Source organism: Anarrhichthys ocellatus, unplaced genomic scaffold (genome assembly GCF_004355925.1).
Source record: "Anarrhichthys ocellatus isolate YVR2014 unplaced genomic scaffold, GSC_Weel_1.0 scaffold100, whole genome shotgun sequence".
Classification (NCBI taxonomy): domain Eukaryota; kingdom Metazoa; phylum Chordata; class Actinopteri; order Perciformes; family Anarhichadidae; genus Anarrhichthys; species Anarrhichthys ocellatus.
Genome location: NW_022280130.1, coordinates 851717 through 866445, shown reverse-complemented (window position 1 = coordinate 866445; position 14729 = coordinate 851717).

Here is a 14729-nt window from a genome sequence, read left to right as displayed (position 1 = left end):
TCTCTCTCTCTCTCTCTCTCTCTCTCTCTCTCTCTCTCTCTCTCTCTTACTCTGTGCTGCTTGCTTACTTTCCCCCCACTACAATCTTTCCATCTGCTCCTGGCTCAAGTGGCTCAACGAGGGGTAGCTGGAGAAAAAAGAAGAAAAAGGAGAAAAAAAACGTGAACACAAAAAATCCTTAACAGGCTGACCACGGAGGGATGGGGTAGAGGGCTCGTCTGTGATTGGGCTCCTCTGTGATGTAGGAACGCCCACTGGGAGGGAAGGGGGTGGGCTGGTCGGGAAAACAAACACTGTTTCAAACAGAGAGGGAAAGAAAAAGATGGGAAAAACAGCAAGTCACAATGAATTAATGGCATTTTCTTGCATAATTTGCTCACATCCGATTGACTTTCTATCTGTATCGCTATCATTTAATCAGAAACTTTGACGCCATGCTGTTTCTGGTCTCGGATGTGTTGATCCTTTAAAGGTTTTGCCACCCCCGCTGGAGGTGTGGACGAGGTGGTGGTAAAAGTGCAACAAACACACGTAAATCAGCATCCAAACAATGCCTGGCTGAAAAGGACGTGTCACAGCCAGACAGGCTCTCTGTGAATTATGGGCCTCCGAGGCAAGCCCCCCCACACACACACACACAAACACACATCACCATGGTGACCGCGACAAATGAAGAGAGAGTGTGAGAGCTCACCCGATTGTACATCCTTATGAGCTGCAAATGCAGACACACTCCAGTGTTTGGCGTGTCTTTTGGAGAGCTTTCCCACAGTTTGCGCGCCCCCATCAGCTCTGCTTCAACTCAACTCATTACATTACCTTCAATTCCCTTCAGACTAACCACATCATTCTATTCTGCCAATTAGACTGTCCACACACTCGGTCCCGGAGACATGGCCGTTTTCTCACATCTGCAAGAGACATGTCTCACTCCCACCCCGCACACACACACACACACACACACACATACACACAGCCTGTCTACACAACATGTTCTTGCCTATACTCTCAAGGTTGGTCTCAACAGACTTTGGATGTAAAAAAAAAGTATTGCTCACCGAAGAATAAACCAAAATATAAAGCAGGACAAAAAGGATGCTGTTGGTATTCTAACTGTTTTTTTCACTTTAGGTTTTTCTCACTTGATGCCATGTGTTAGCCGTTCACTCTTTTGTTTGCCCTTTCTCTCACCTCTCCTACCAATTGAACCATGAACTTGATCCACCATAACATCACAAAAACAACAGAACATGTGAACATGCATGTGACCGCACTTATCCGGCACTGAGCATGTCCTTGAAAACTCCTAACTACACGTACACATTCTCGAACATTCACACACACATATATGGGTAGAAAGGGCGAGACATGGAGCTCTGCACACGGTTCTATAGAAATAGAATAGAGGGTAAAAAGGACATTGAACTGCTTTCCTTGGTCATTTAACTGGTACAAAATAAAATGCCAATTGTTGTTTCTTGTTATGGTGGCAGCACGCTTCAGTGGGGCTGTAATGTGTGGTCGCAGCTCTGAAGTTGGTTTGCTGCTTAGCTAGCTAGGTAGCTTGTTCTTCTCCGGAGTGGTGGGAGTCAGGCAGAGGGACCATTAGACCCAGCCAGCTGTTTGGCTCATTTTCTGTATCTAGTGGAGCATTAAAGCATGGTGGAATTAGCAAGCTAGCTAGCTTACTAGCGGACAGCTAGCTTGCTAATTCCGTCATGCTTTAATGCTACACTGGTTACTTAATTTAAGTCAAACAAAGTTGTCACTCATCTGGAAAAAGCAATGTGCTTTCCAACGCTATGATAAGAGTGAGTGGATGAAGCATGAGCTTGTTAAATTGTACTCATTGACTCTGGCTTTCTACACTCTCTATACTCTACACTACTCGTTTTGGTTGTTAATGCAAAACCTCAGTGAGTCCGCAACTAGCCATAAGTCTGTTTAGCTTATACGAAGTTAGCCCGCAACAGCTGCCGAAATTTCAACGGTACACATAAAAATGGTCGCCGCTCTGACCGCCCTGCTACGTGGATTTGAACGGGAATGTCCCTTCTACTCCTATTCTATTTATATGGTCCAAAACAACCCTGGTTTATTATCCTCCAAGCCCTTCTCATCCACACTATTGTTATAGGTTTGCATATTCCTGGTGTATGTGTGACCGTAACCCCTGTGTGCTCAGGTTTGCAGTGTCTAATGAGGGGCTTGCCATATGGGGTGAGTTGTGGTCAGAGCACAGAGGTCAGCTGAGCACTAGAGGCGAGAAGAGATGAAAATGAGGGAAAACAAGTGCTCTGTACAGGTCAAGTGTGGTGGGTGGAGCGCTGGGGGCTTTCTGATTTTGAATCAAAACAACACCCTGCCATTGGTGAGGTTACAACGGTACAGTCCAAGTGGAAAAACTCCACTCAGCAATGTTTTGAGTGTCAAACACTCACTGCCTGTAGGCTTAGAGCAAACAACAACAAATAAAAGTTCAAATTACTTATAATTTATTCACATCTGCCACCTCCATGGGTACTGTTGAGTTCAGTTTATGGCCACTAAATCTACTTTGTTACTGTTACAGAAAGATTGTTATCGGGGCTAATACAAATAAGCTTTTACTGTGATGTACATGTCCATGTCCCACAGTCCAACCCATTCTCACTCCCAACTCGTCAAATACCGACGCTTTGTCAGTGGCTCTTGGTATCTGATACCAACGCACCGAGGCACCCTTTAGCGTCTGTATGAGACGCACTGGACTTTCAACAAACTCCAATGTAAACCCATAAGCTTCAGACAAAGACAGACTTTCACCCAGGAGGACACAGTTTGTCTTGTGTGAAACCATGGATGTTTTGTTGCCTAAACCTAACCGAGTAAACCTAAAAACGAATTAAATCTATGGTGGAAGTTTATTTTGAAAAGACATTGTATGCATGTACAGCTAAAACGGACACGCCGTCCCTGACACATCCAAAGCTGACACTAGAGGGGAACCTAGAGCGTCACAGTTTGAAACGTATAGCCACTGACCAAGTGTCTGTATTTGACGAGCTGGGAGTGAGAATTTGTTGAAAGGTCACACTTTTTTTCACCCCAGCCACGAGGTCACTTGTCAGGTAAAGGCAAATATACTGTACGTCCTTTAGGCATATGAACAATGCCTTGTTTGAAAGATGGCTCTGAAGGTTGTTCAGAGAGGACAGGTCACAAGAGCTAGCTTTTTGCTTTTGTTCCCCCAACTACATCTGCTCGCTTATTGGTTGTGAGAGACTCATCTCTGCTTGAGGCTACATTAGCTGCTACTACCATAGCATAGTGGAATCTCAGATGAAGCTTTCAGTTGGTCGCATCTCGATGGTTACCCACAAGTTGTGAAAACATGCGAAAACTCTTGCGAGACGCACTGCCCGACAACCTATCCTAATCTATTCAAGGTCAATATCTAACCTTAACCATTTGAGGTAAATGCTTAACTTTACCATTCAAGGTCAATGCCTAGCCTTAATCATTCAAGGACAGTGTCTAACCATAACTATTCAAGGTCAATGGCTAACCTTAACCATTGGAAGTCAATACCTAACTTAAATCAGTTGAGGTCAATGCCTAAACTTAACCATTCGAGGTCGATGCCTAACTTAAACCTGTTGAGGTCATAACTTCAACCATCAAACGAGAATTTGGCAACTTGCCGGTTATCATCTAGGCGTGCCCTTTTGGCGTTCTAGTTGCAGTGTGGATACCAAGATGTTATCTCTGGTTCTTTCTGGTTAACTTTTTTGGTTAACTGTCCATTGTGAGTCTGAATGTTATAGAAGTGCAATGCATGTGCTACAGTAAATCGGTGTGATCCTAACATTGTTAGCGTAGTTTTTTTTGTGATACAGTATCTCGCTCACCCCAACACAATGAAGGTGCATGTAATGTGGTTTGTGGTGTTCACAGTGTTGAAAATGTACATTTATAAAATTCAACAATAACTCTTTCCTAGAGTGTCCCGATCAGATTGCACTGCCAACAGTTTTCATAGTTCTTTAAGAAGTATCAGTAGGGCTAGCCAGCATGTTTATTTAAAATGTGGGTTAATGTTTTAAATGACTACTTTTCTGTTAAAATTCTCAGTAGAAAAGGTCTCTGAAACATCATGTTTCTTTCACTTTCAACTTAAGTTACTTAAGTGTAAACCCTCTTTCTGAAATAACTGGATAAGAGTGAACTCACAATGATATTGGTGAACATGTTACAGTTCTGACAAAGTCCATCAGTCCATGTGACTTTACCCAAAGATCAGGGGCGTTTCTATGATACAAAGAAAGCGGGGGCTTAGCCCAAAGGGAAGTGGCATGTTTGCGTGGCAATTTCTTTTGGGGCCATGGATATCCATTGTTTCAGACAGTTCATAGATTGGTTCAATCAGAAAGAGTGTGATTTTGCTCTATAGTTTTACTTGCATTCAGTATATGATAACACAAGAGACAGAATTTCAGGGTCATAGTGAAATTTGACAACACAAATATGAACTTTTCTCAAATAAAGAGAGAAATAATTTTCCTGCTTGTAAAGGAAAGACGGATAAACTAGCTTTCATATCCGCGTCACTCCCAAATCCTAATTCTTAAAGGGACCGCACACAATGGATGGAGAATGGACCTGACAGTGTCAACTTTACATCGTTAAGTATGATGATAGGCTACTGGATTGTAATTTGAAGGGGGAGAAAACATACAAACCAGAACGCATGCACATATGTAGCATGTTAGAGTTATAAATAACTTGTCCATGTGAGAGACAATAGTTTAATTTAATGACATCACCAAAAAAAAAAAAAAAAATTTTTTTTTTTTTAAAGCCAATAATGCCAAATTATTTGGGGGGGCTGAAGAACATTTTAGCGGGGCTTCAGCCCCCCTAAAACAGGCCTAACGACGCCCCTGCCAAAGATCCATGTAGTGTTGGTCTGTGTTCCAGCACCATTACCGATGTGAATGCAGCCCTTCTCTACTCTTATCTCTTTGAGTGGACTCTCCCCAAACAGGAAACCAGCAAATGAAGTTAGCAGAGTCTCATACCCATGCACACACAATTAAGACATCAGGGGCCTATCAGATTATCTGGTGTTGTCAGGGTTACGGTGAAACACATGTGGACATGTAAACAGTATTGGAGGAGTATTATGTAACACAACAGGTGGGTTGTGGATTAGTACTTTTTGAAGAAACGGATAGGGATTATTCAGTGAAGCAGCATCACTTTGATGTCACATGAGGGAAATTTGCACGCAGTCATACATCTGGAAGATACTACACATCGCTTGGTATGCAAGCTTGTACATGAGTTTGCAGTATTCCCAGAGACCTTGTAGGGTCCTCCAGTAATTGCAGCACGTCAAGCCTTTCCTGTCGACGTTTTTCACCCTGGAGAGCCCACATGAGAAGGTGGCGTCTGAATGAATGCTAACTCAGCACAGAAATGTATAATGTATCTCTGCGCCCCAAAGGAGAGCTCCTCTGGCCGGGCTCAAGTGCCCCTGAAGAGACTGTTGGCTCTGCTCATTATGGAGTTGAACAGAGCATCTCCCCCCCCCCCAAATTACTCAGCAGCATCAAGTGCCATGCTGGACAAAAAAAAACAACATCTTCAGAATGTGGAGGAGAAAAACAGTTTGAGAGTTGAAATGTTTGGCAAAGTTATTGTTGTTGACTGATGTCCTAATTGCTTCTGATTATGTCATTTTGGATACTTAATTATTTTATACATTTTGGATACTTAGAGGCTGGCGAGAGCACTTTCCATGAACACTCCATAGTCCTGTTCATCTAATGACATGCAGAGGCCGTGCGTCCTGCGAATTCTTTTCATCCCAGTGTTTCCTAAACTCACTGTGGTCAACCTTGCTTTCATGCCTGGCTTCAGTTCAGCCGTTGGGTCAGCGCCTTCTGGTGATGGCAGTAGTGAAGCGTGTGACTGTCAGGGGAGACCCCTCCTTTCCGTCCTCTTCAACCTGCTTATCCCCCATCACCTTCCTTGTCTTTTATCTCCTCCCTCTTCCCCTCCCTCCAACTCCTGGCCAGAGGATGCATGGTTCAGTGGGTGCCATCAGTCACTCCCTCTCTCCATCGTCCCTCCCCAACTTTTACCTCTCTCCCTCTCCCCAGATTTTCCAGACCCCTGCCGCACTAAGCTGAGCTTAAGAGTCAGCTGAGCTGATCAAAGAACCGTAGCCATGTAGTGGCTAACAAGAGGCGAGAGTTCCCAACGACACAGGACCTCCCAGGGGTTTCCACCGACATAGAGCTACTGTAACTAGAATGGACATGGAGGGACCCTGCTGATAGATGCGCTCCTTGCATGGCTCCATGAATAGCCGTGTGGTATACTTACACAAATGGCTGTCTGGTTTTCTAGGAGCAGGTATTTATTCTTGCAGAGGCCGAGCTCGGGACCATGGGGCATTTTGCCGGTTTGCTCTAGCGATTTTATGTCTGCCGAGAAAGCCACCCTACATTACCTAGCATCTCCCTAGTGCGGGGAAGGCCCAGGTCTTGTTCCCACCACTGCCCTCCCTCTCATCGCATCGCCCCCTCCTTCTCCATCCACCACCCTGCCCGTCATGTCGACCCCTTCCAGTTTCCTCCGCATGTTCTGGCCCCCTATTATTGCTCTAATTAGCCCTAGCAGGCATTCCCTCCTCTTCCTCCACCCTCCTTTTTTTTTTTGTCCTTCGTGACCTTTTTTCCTTCTGTTCTCCTCCATACTGCTCTCAGACTGTATACCGTAGCCCTGCCGTAAGCCGCTGGTTGATGTAATTTTGTTTGCTCGTAAATCTTGGACTAGGGGTGTCACCTTGTGTTCAAAATATAGTCTATCGCTCAAAAAAGAGAAAAAGTTAAATCATCTGAAAAGATTTCTTAATAAAAAAATGACAGTGTGTAAGTGGGCATTCACAAAATGCAGTCAGTAGACTGCTGTTCTAGCGAGCAGTGCTAACAGATGATCATTACATTGATCCATCTGAGAAGTAATGTGAGGGGGCATTTTAAATCATGGATATAGGTAAGGGACTGCCGTACAGTAACATTACCACCAAGGAAAATGTGACAAGTCACTGTGAGGCAGTGGAGGTACTGCATGAGCAGAACATCAATTCTTCAACGTTGGGATAAATGTGTTGAAATCGATTTGAACAAATGACTTGTTTGATTCAATCCATCAATACTATAAAATCTGTTTAATTGAGTTTTTAGTTAATTTATTTAGTTAGTCAGTTCAAATCAAAGGACATAAAAATTACATGGAACACTGTGCGCAGGGAGAGGAATATATTCATTACTCATTACATCTGAATAAAAGATATAAAACAGGTTGTGTGTGAGAGTGTCTTTGGAGAAAGTATTTTAACAAAAAAGAAACCTAAAACTTAATGTCCAGTCACAAGCTTTCAACAGCATCTCAGTAATGGTGGAGTTTACTCTGACAGAGCTAATGAGATACAGCTACTTTTATCCACTGAGGAAGAGCATGACATGTGGATGAAAGCCCCACTAAAAGTTAGTGAGTGGAGTTAAGAATTCTTCTTCTTCCAAAATATAAAATACAGTTGCTGGACTTCGGGCGAGAGGTGCGGTACACCCTGGACAGGTCACACGGAAGGGCCTAATCCAGACGGCAGGTTCCCAGAGCCACGGCACCACCGTGCCACTCCGCTAATCACAACGTGGAAGACATGTGTTGATTATAAAGATTATTGCATTATGTGGATTAGCTGTGTGTTGTCTTCTCTCTTAAGTTGTCAGGACGATTGGATGAGATTCATGACCTGAATCTACCAAGTGTAAATTCCTCAATTAAAACAAACAAGACATGGTTTATCAGAGTGAGGGTCTCTGAATGTCCTAAATTTGACTCTAATGAAAAATACTCTCTACTTCTCCTCCATCGTTTCCTCTTTATCCACAATATAAAAAGTAAATTACCCAGCCTGTGCTTTGTCTTTGTCTTCTGACGTCATTCCCTTCCTGCCTTCTGCGCCTCTTAGCACCTTATTACCCCCCCCTGTACCATACACCTGCATGTCCCGGCTCTATCCGGTTCCCCGAATTCCTGAAAGCACTCTGCTGATCTGATCCTCACAGAAAGTCAGGGACGTGAAGGGGAAAGGAGAAGGAGGAAAAAATAAAAAGATGGGAGAGCAGGAAGCCTTTTAGTGGTGCTGCAGTGCTGGTGGTAAAGTGGGGAGGGCTCCTCTTACATTTATCTGGAGGCGTAAAGAGCTTTATTATGGCCTAAGGTTAACCCAGGGCTCTGGAAAATGACTGCTTTTAATGGGGTTCCCAGAAAAGAAAAAAAGTCTTTCTGGTCTGGAGTGGGGCCTCTGGGTTCCTAGAAGTACTGCTTCCTCTCACCCTTGATGCATGCGGGAGCATATACGTATGCTTGGTTTCAATCCAAGGATTCTGATGCCAATTTGAATTGCATCAGACGAGGAAAACCGAATGGCAACTGCTCATTTTTTATTTCTTTTGAAGAATTGATATGATACTGGCAAAATAAATGATAACATGTATTTGGCATAATAAAATAAGTGAATGATCTGATCAAGAAAAAATGTGGTCTAGGAGTAAAAAGTGCTGACTGTGTATAACTGTCCATGTTCTTCGCAATGTTGATCACATCTTCAGTATATGGCACTCTGAGATATGCTAATTAGCTAATGATAATGACACGCTGACACTGGGGCGCAATCACGACACACTTTGAGTTCAGAAAGTATCAAATTGTCCCCCGAATAATGTGTTCATTTCAACAGTTGTTTTGCTCCTACAATGTGCATAATAATTGGCACCAATTGGCATTAACTAAAATGAACTATAACCCTTTAAAGAATTTAACGAGAGCTGGGGTGAGCGGGATCTACAGATTTCCAGTCTCGTCAAAGCTAGTATCAGGTCTAGCCCCGACCCCAAATAACGCATTTCAGCCGTTTTACCCGTGTTTGATGTCATACCAATAACCATGAAAACTAGCAGTGACGTAAGGTTTTTTAATCCGAAACCTGTGAAACCCATGTTCACTTTTTTGAGCCACAACCAGACGTTTATTCTTGTTAAAAAGTGAGATAATAGCTGACACACGACTTGTCTGATCCTACAGTTATTGAGGTACATTTTCTAATTATCAAAAAGCCCAATTTATTTACTTCAGCCCACTTCAAAACATTACATTTGCATGTTCTCTATCGTGACTTTGCCACACATTTAGCGGAATTATTTATGTTTGACAGAGATCAGTGGAGTTTACGGTAGATGTTATTGGTCACACATGGTTTTGGAAGCTCACATTTCATCTGTGGACCCAAAATAAAATGTCAAATGTGTGAGTGTCAAAAGTCCTAGAAAACAATCGACACAGTGAGGATGGAAGTACAGCGCTGCAAATGTTTGCTCGGAATGACTTTCAGTCCCAATCTGTGATCAAATTCTCTCAAGTGATGGGGTGCCTGTCTATGGTCATTCTGCACTGTGTGTGTGTCTGTGTGTGTGTGTGTACTCTATGTGAGTCCAACATCAACAGACAGGCAGTGGGAGGTAGAGGGGCAGTAGACCTGAGGGCAAACAGCTGAGTGGTGACTATAGAGAGATTAAAAAGGGAATGTGGGACTTAATCCACTGTTATACAGCAGTCCCTCCGAGTCTCCACTCGCCGAGAAAAAGAAAAGAAAAGAAGAGCATTCCTCCCCTCACTGCACAGCACACGGACCAGGGGCTACAGACGCCATTCTCCTGCCATCTGGCCTTAACCAAACACTGAACAGCCCCTCGTCCCCGATCCGACCCCAGCCCACCTTCCCCACGACCCTCCTCTACCTCCGCACCCTCTCCATCTTCACCCTTGACCCTCTGCAGCCTTTCACCTCCTCCTCAGCTCCCACTTCACCGCAATGCCACAGGCACAGCATTACCGTTACCTATAATGAGTATAAAAGCCCCCCCCCCCCCCCCCAAGTGTTATATAATTAACCTTTATTGTCATTCATTTTCAATAATTTCCCTCTGAGATGTAGTGGAGAATTCTAGTGTATAGCATTTAACTTTGATTGTGCCCTAAACAAATCCAAAGACTCACGGTGACGACTGTGTTTAAAGTATAAGTGTACACTGACTGTGCCTCAAAATGGGTGCACAGGGAATTAACCAGGTTCCTCCACCTGAAGGGCCTAAAGTCATTTTCATGAAGAAAAAGTTTGGTGAAATGAGTTGTTAACATCTGAATGAATGGGTTAATGAATGTGGGTTTCCTCAAGGAGGATCATTTAACAGATCAGGTTAAAAAAGTTACAGAAATGATATAAAGTCACAAAAGAAGTTTGAAAATGTGGAAGGATGAATCTGAAAGTAGGGAAAGAAAGAAATAGTGTAAAAAGATGTCTAAAGTAGATAAACCAAATGAGAAAGAGGCAGATAAAGCTTCTCAGAAATCTTCTTCTCTCTATCCCTCACTGCACAGGGTGGATCCTGAACTCTCCACCATATGTGGCCCCTCCACCCGGTCCAGCAGCACAGCAAGGCCCGCCCACACCAAGACGGCCTGACTTCGACCCATCTCCAACCAGCACTCCTGCCAGCAACCTCACAAGCACGATCTCCTCCGTCGCCAACCTCATGCAGCAGGCCGCACACGCCATGTCCCAACTAGACAGCCCAGACAAGTCACATGAAGACCTGGGAACAACTGGAGACGCAGTGAGAGGCTCCTACAACCACTCATGTGACACCAGAAGTGGACGAGGACCATGAACAGACGACGATGAGGAAAGACTTGAACTCTCATTCCCGTTGGTCTAAGTGGCAGGTCCAAATGGAGCAATGATGGTCCACAGACCCTGGACTGACAGAGACATGACCGACACCCTGGCACATCTGCCAGACCCCCAAGCATCAGGCACAAAGTTTGGTGATGAAGTTATCGTATTCTGCCGTGACTTTAGCCCCACTAAAGGAGAACTCAGACGCCTCCTCATGAAGAAACTTTGCCCAGCCAACTATGCCAAGGTTCGAGCAGCCTGTCAAGGAAATGCCAGACACGTACAAACTATCTGGGATCATGCTGACAACGGTGCATATAGAGACATGATTACCGTACTGGTTACAGCTTTGCCAATTGCTTTCCCGCCGAGAATCAACATGACAAAAATAACATCATGCAAGCAAAAGCCTAAGAAGATAAGAAGCACCTGTCGGAGAAATGGATATATAGTTATAAATAAATAATTATATATATATATATAACCATTTCAACCACAGTCAACCCAAAGTCAAAGTAAACGGCCACAAATTCTTAATGGTGTCCTTCTTTTGTATAGCCAATCTTTAGTGGTTATTTGCATTTGTATTTTTAGTGACAAAAAAAACTTGGCATTAGTAGCATTATTTATGCATTATCAGCTGCTTAGAGGTAGTGTTAGGAAATTACACATGTGATAACTCTTTCATCTTTTCTCGCCAAATACTATAATATACAAGATTCATTTGAACACATCATGATAACGTTATAATTTACCTTTTGTCAGTACTGATTTTTACTGAAAGCATTACTTGATCGCCTCATAATGTAACTCAATGAAACCTCCATACATTAGCGGTTAGCTCCGGTGCTGCTAACGTTACGTTACCTATTCCAACATGTTGTAGCAATATCAGGGATTGGCAAATAGAAAGCATTAATGCCGACATCTCCATCGCATATTTTGTCTGAGTAACGGTCGACAACGCTCGTCATTGAAACTTGAATTCACACTATGACGGTTTAACTGTGTAATTACTCTGTGATTCATGCATGTTTGCCACCCTGTACCATTTAATGGCTACAATTATTTGCACAGTTGTTATTGTATTAGTTGTGTCATTACCTTGCCCCCCTCGCTATTATTTTCCGGTTATTAGAATTTAAAACGTTTTGTGTGACTTTTAGCTGCAGGGCGATACTCATTTTCGCCAATAGGTGGCAGTAGCGGGTTTTGGTTTGACTGGCGCTGTAATTCTTGTCTAAGATAAGCGAGCTAGACCAGAAAGGACACGAGATCACAGAAGCAGATATTCATCTGAGACTGTCTTGTTGTTGTATTCACAGGTGAGAGAAGTACACAGGCGCCATATACATTTATATTAAGTTCGCTCGCTTTTGCGGTGTCATGTTTTGATGTTTATAAAGTGTTTAATACTGAAACGTAGGGCGGCTAACTAAGGCTAGCATCATTAGCTAAACGAGGCTATTCGCGCGCTAGCGGTTTAGCGCCATTGTAACGTCAGTAACCTGGCCTGATAATTGTATTGTTCCCATGTAAGGTTATATACAGATAGATGGTGTGTCCTGTGACAGATATAAGCAGTAGTTTGTTGGGCTGTATACTTCAGGTGGTGTGTTCACAATTCATGTAATTCTTGTCTAAGATAAGCGAGCTAGACCAGAAAGGACAGTCATCTGACTTGTTGTATCCACAGCACAATACATTAATCTGGAAAACTGAATGGACATCATCATCATTCAGTGTGTAACATTTGCACCAAATCAACGCAAGATAAACTGTAAAAACTCTTTCAGAACGTTGACGTAAATTGGCATTACCTATATCGTGGATCTGAAGACAAATGATGGTGGGACCTGATTTTAAAAGGGAGCACAGTTTGAAGACCAGGAGATGACCAGCTTTGTAAAGTCAGGTAGGTCCAAAGTCACCTACCTTCTCTCACCTCATCTGAGGATTAGTAATTATGCACATACAACCACCTGAACCTGTGTAAAGTTAGTATGTGTTTGTTTGTATGGAGGTGTGGGTTCAAATCTCACTTCTGTCTGCCAGTGATTTTAATTCACTGCCGCTGTTATTCTGTAAACTGCCTCTGAACAGCAGATCAACCACTATACTAATTGATTCACAATTGTATGTATATAACGACCCTAATGATAAGCAGCCCACGGACTTCAGCAACCTCGCCCGGACCAGGGAAACCGGGGCACCCTCCCGGAGCCAGACCCAGGAGGGGAGCTCGTCGGCGAGCGTCTGGTGGCCGGGCCTTCGCCCATGGGGCCCGGTCGGGCTCAGCCCGAATAAACAGCATGGAGCAGCCACCCTGTGGACCCACCACCCGCAGGGACAAGTATCGGGGTCGGGTGCAATGCAGACCGGGCGGCGGGTCAGGCGGGAGTCCTGGGCGAGCCGATCGCTGGCAGCATAGACTAGCTCTAGGGAGGTGGAACGTCACCTCGCTAGCGGGGAAAGAGCCAGAGCTGGTGCAGGAGGTGGAGCGATACCAGCTAGATATAGTTGGACTCATCTAAACACACAGCGCTGGCTCTGGAACCAAGCTCCTGGAGAGGGGTTGGACTTTGTCCTTTTCCGGAGTTGCCCAGGGTGAGAGGCGCCAGGCAGGACTGGGGATACTCACGAGCCCCCGGCTGAGCGCCGCTGTGTTGGAGTTCTCCCCGGAGAACGAGAGGGTCGCCTCCATGCGCCTACGGGTTGCGGGGAGCAAGGCTCTGACTGTGGTTTGTGCTTATGCACCAAACAGCAGTTCAGAGTATCCGGCCTTCTTGGAGTCGGTGGGAGGGGTCCTGGAAAGGGCGCCACCTACCAACTCCATAGTTCTCCTGGGGGACTTCAACGCTCACATGGGCAATGACGGAGAAACCTGGCGGGGGGTGATTGGGAGGAACGGCTTGCCCAATCTGAACCCGAATGGCATCTCATTATTGGACTTCTGTGCTTGCCACGGTTTGGCCATAACGAACACCATCTTCGAACATAAGGTTGCTCATAAGTGTACCTGGTACCAGAACACCTTAGGCCGGAGATCAATGATCAACTTTGTAATTGTATCATTTGATTTGCGGCCGTATGTCTTGGACACTCGGGTGAAGAGAGGAGCAGAGCTGTCAACTGATCACCACCTGGTGGTGAGTTGGATCAGATGGCAGGGGAACCGGTTGGAAAGACCCAGCAAGCCGGGTGAACTGGGAACGTCTGGCGGAGGACCCTGTCCGGGAGGTCTTTAACTCCCACCTCCGGAAGAACTTCTCACACATCCCGAGGGAGGTTGGGGACATGGAATCCGAATGGACCATGTTCAAAGCCTCTATTGTGGACGCGGCCACTAGGAGCTGTGGCTGGAAGGTCATCGGTGCCTGTCGTGGCGGCAACCCGAGAACCCGGTGGTGGACACCGCAGGTGAGGGAAGCCGTCAAGCTGAAGGAGACCTTCAAGACCTGGTTCAGCAACCTGGTTCAGGTACCTGTCAGCTGGAAGCAGCTGACAGGTACCGGCAGGCCAGAAGGGCTACAGCTGCGGTGGTCGCGAATGCTAAAACTCGGGCATGGGAGGAGTTCGGGGAGGCCATGGAGAAGGACTTTCGGTTGGCCTCAAGGAGGTTCTGGCAAACCATCCGATGGCTCAGGAAGGGAAAGCAGGGCTTACCCCAGGCTGTTCTCAGCAGGGGGGAACTGCTGACCCGGACAGGGGACATCGTCGGGCGGTGGAAAGAGCACTTTGAGGAACTCCTAAACCCAACCAACATGTTCTCTGCAGAGGAGGCAGCGCCTGAAGATCTAGGGGGATGCTCACCCATATCCCTGGCAGAGGCCGCTGAGGTAGTCATAAAGCTCCTTGGTGGCAAGGCGCCGGGGGTGGATAAGATCCGCCCTGAGATGCTGAAAGCGCTGGACATAGTTGGGCTGTCCTGGCTGAC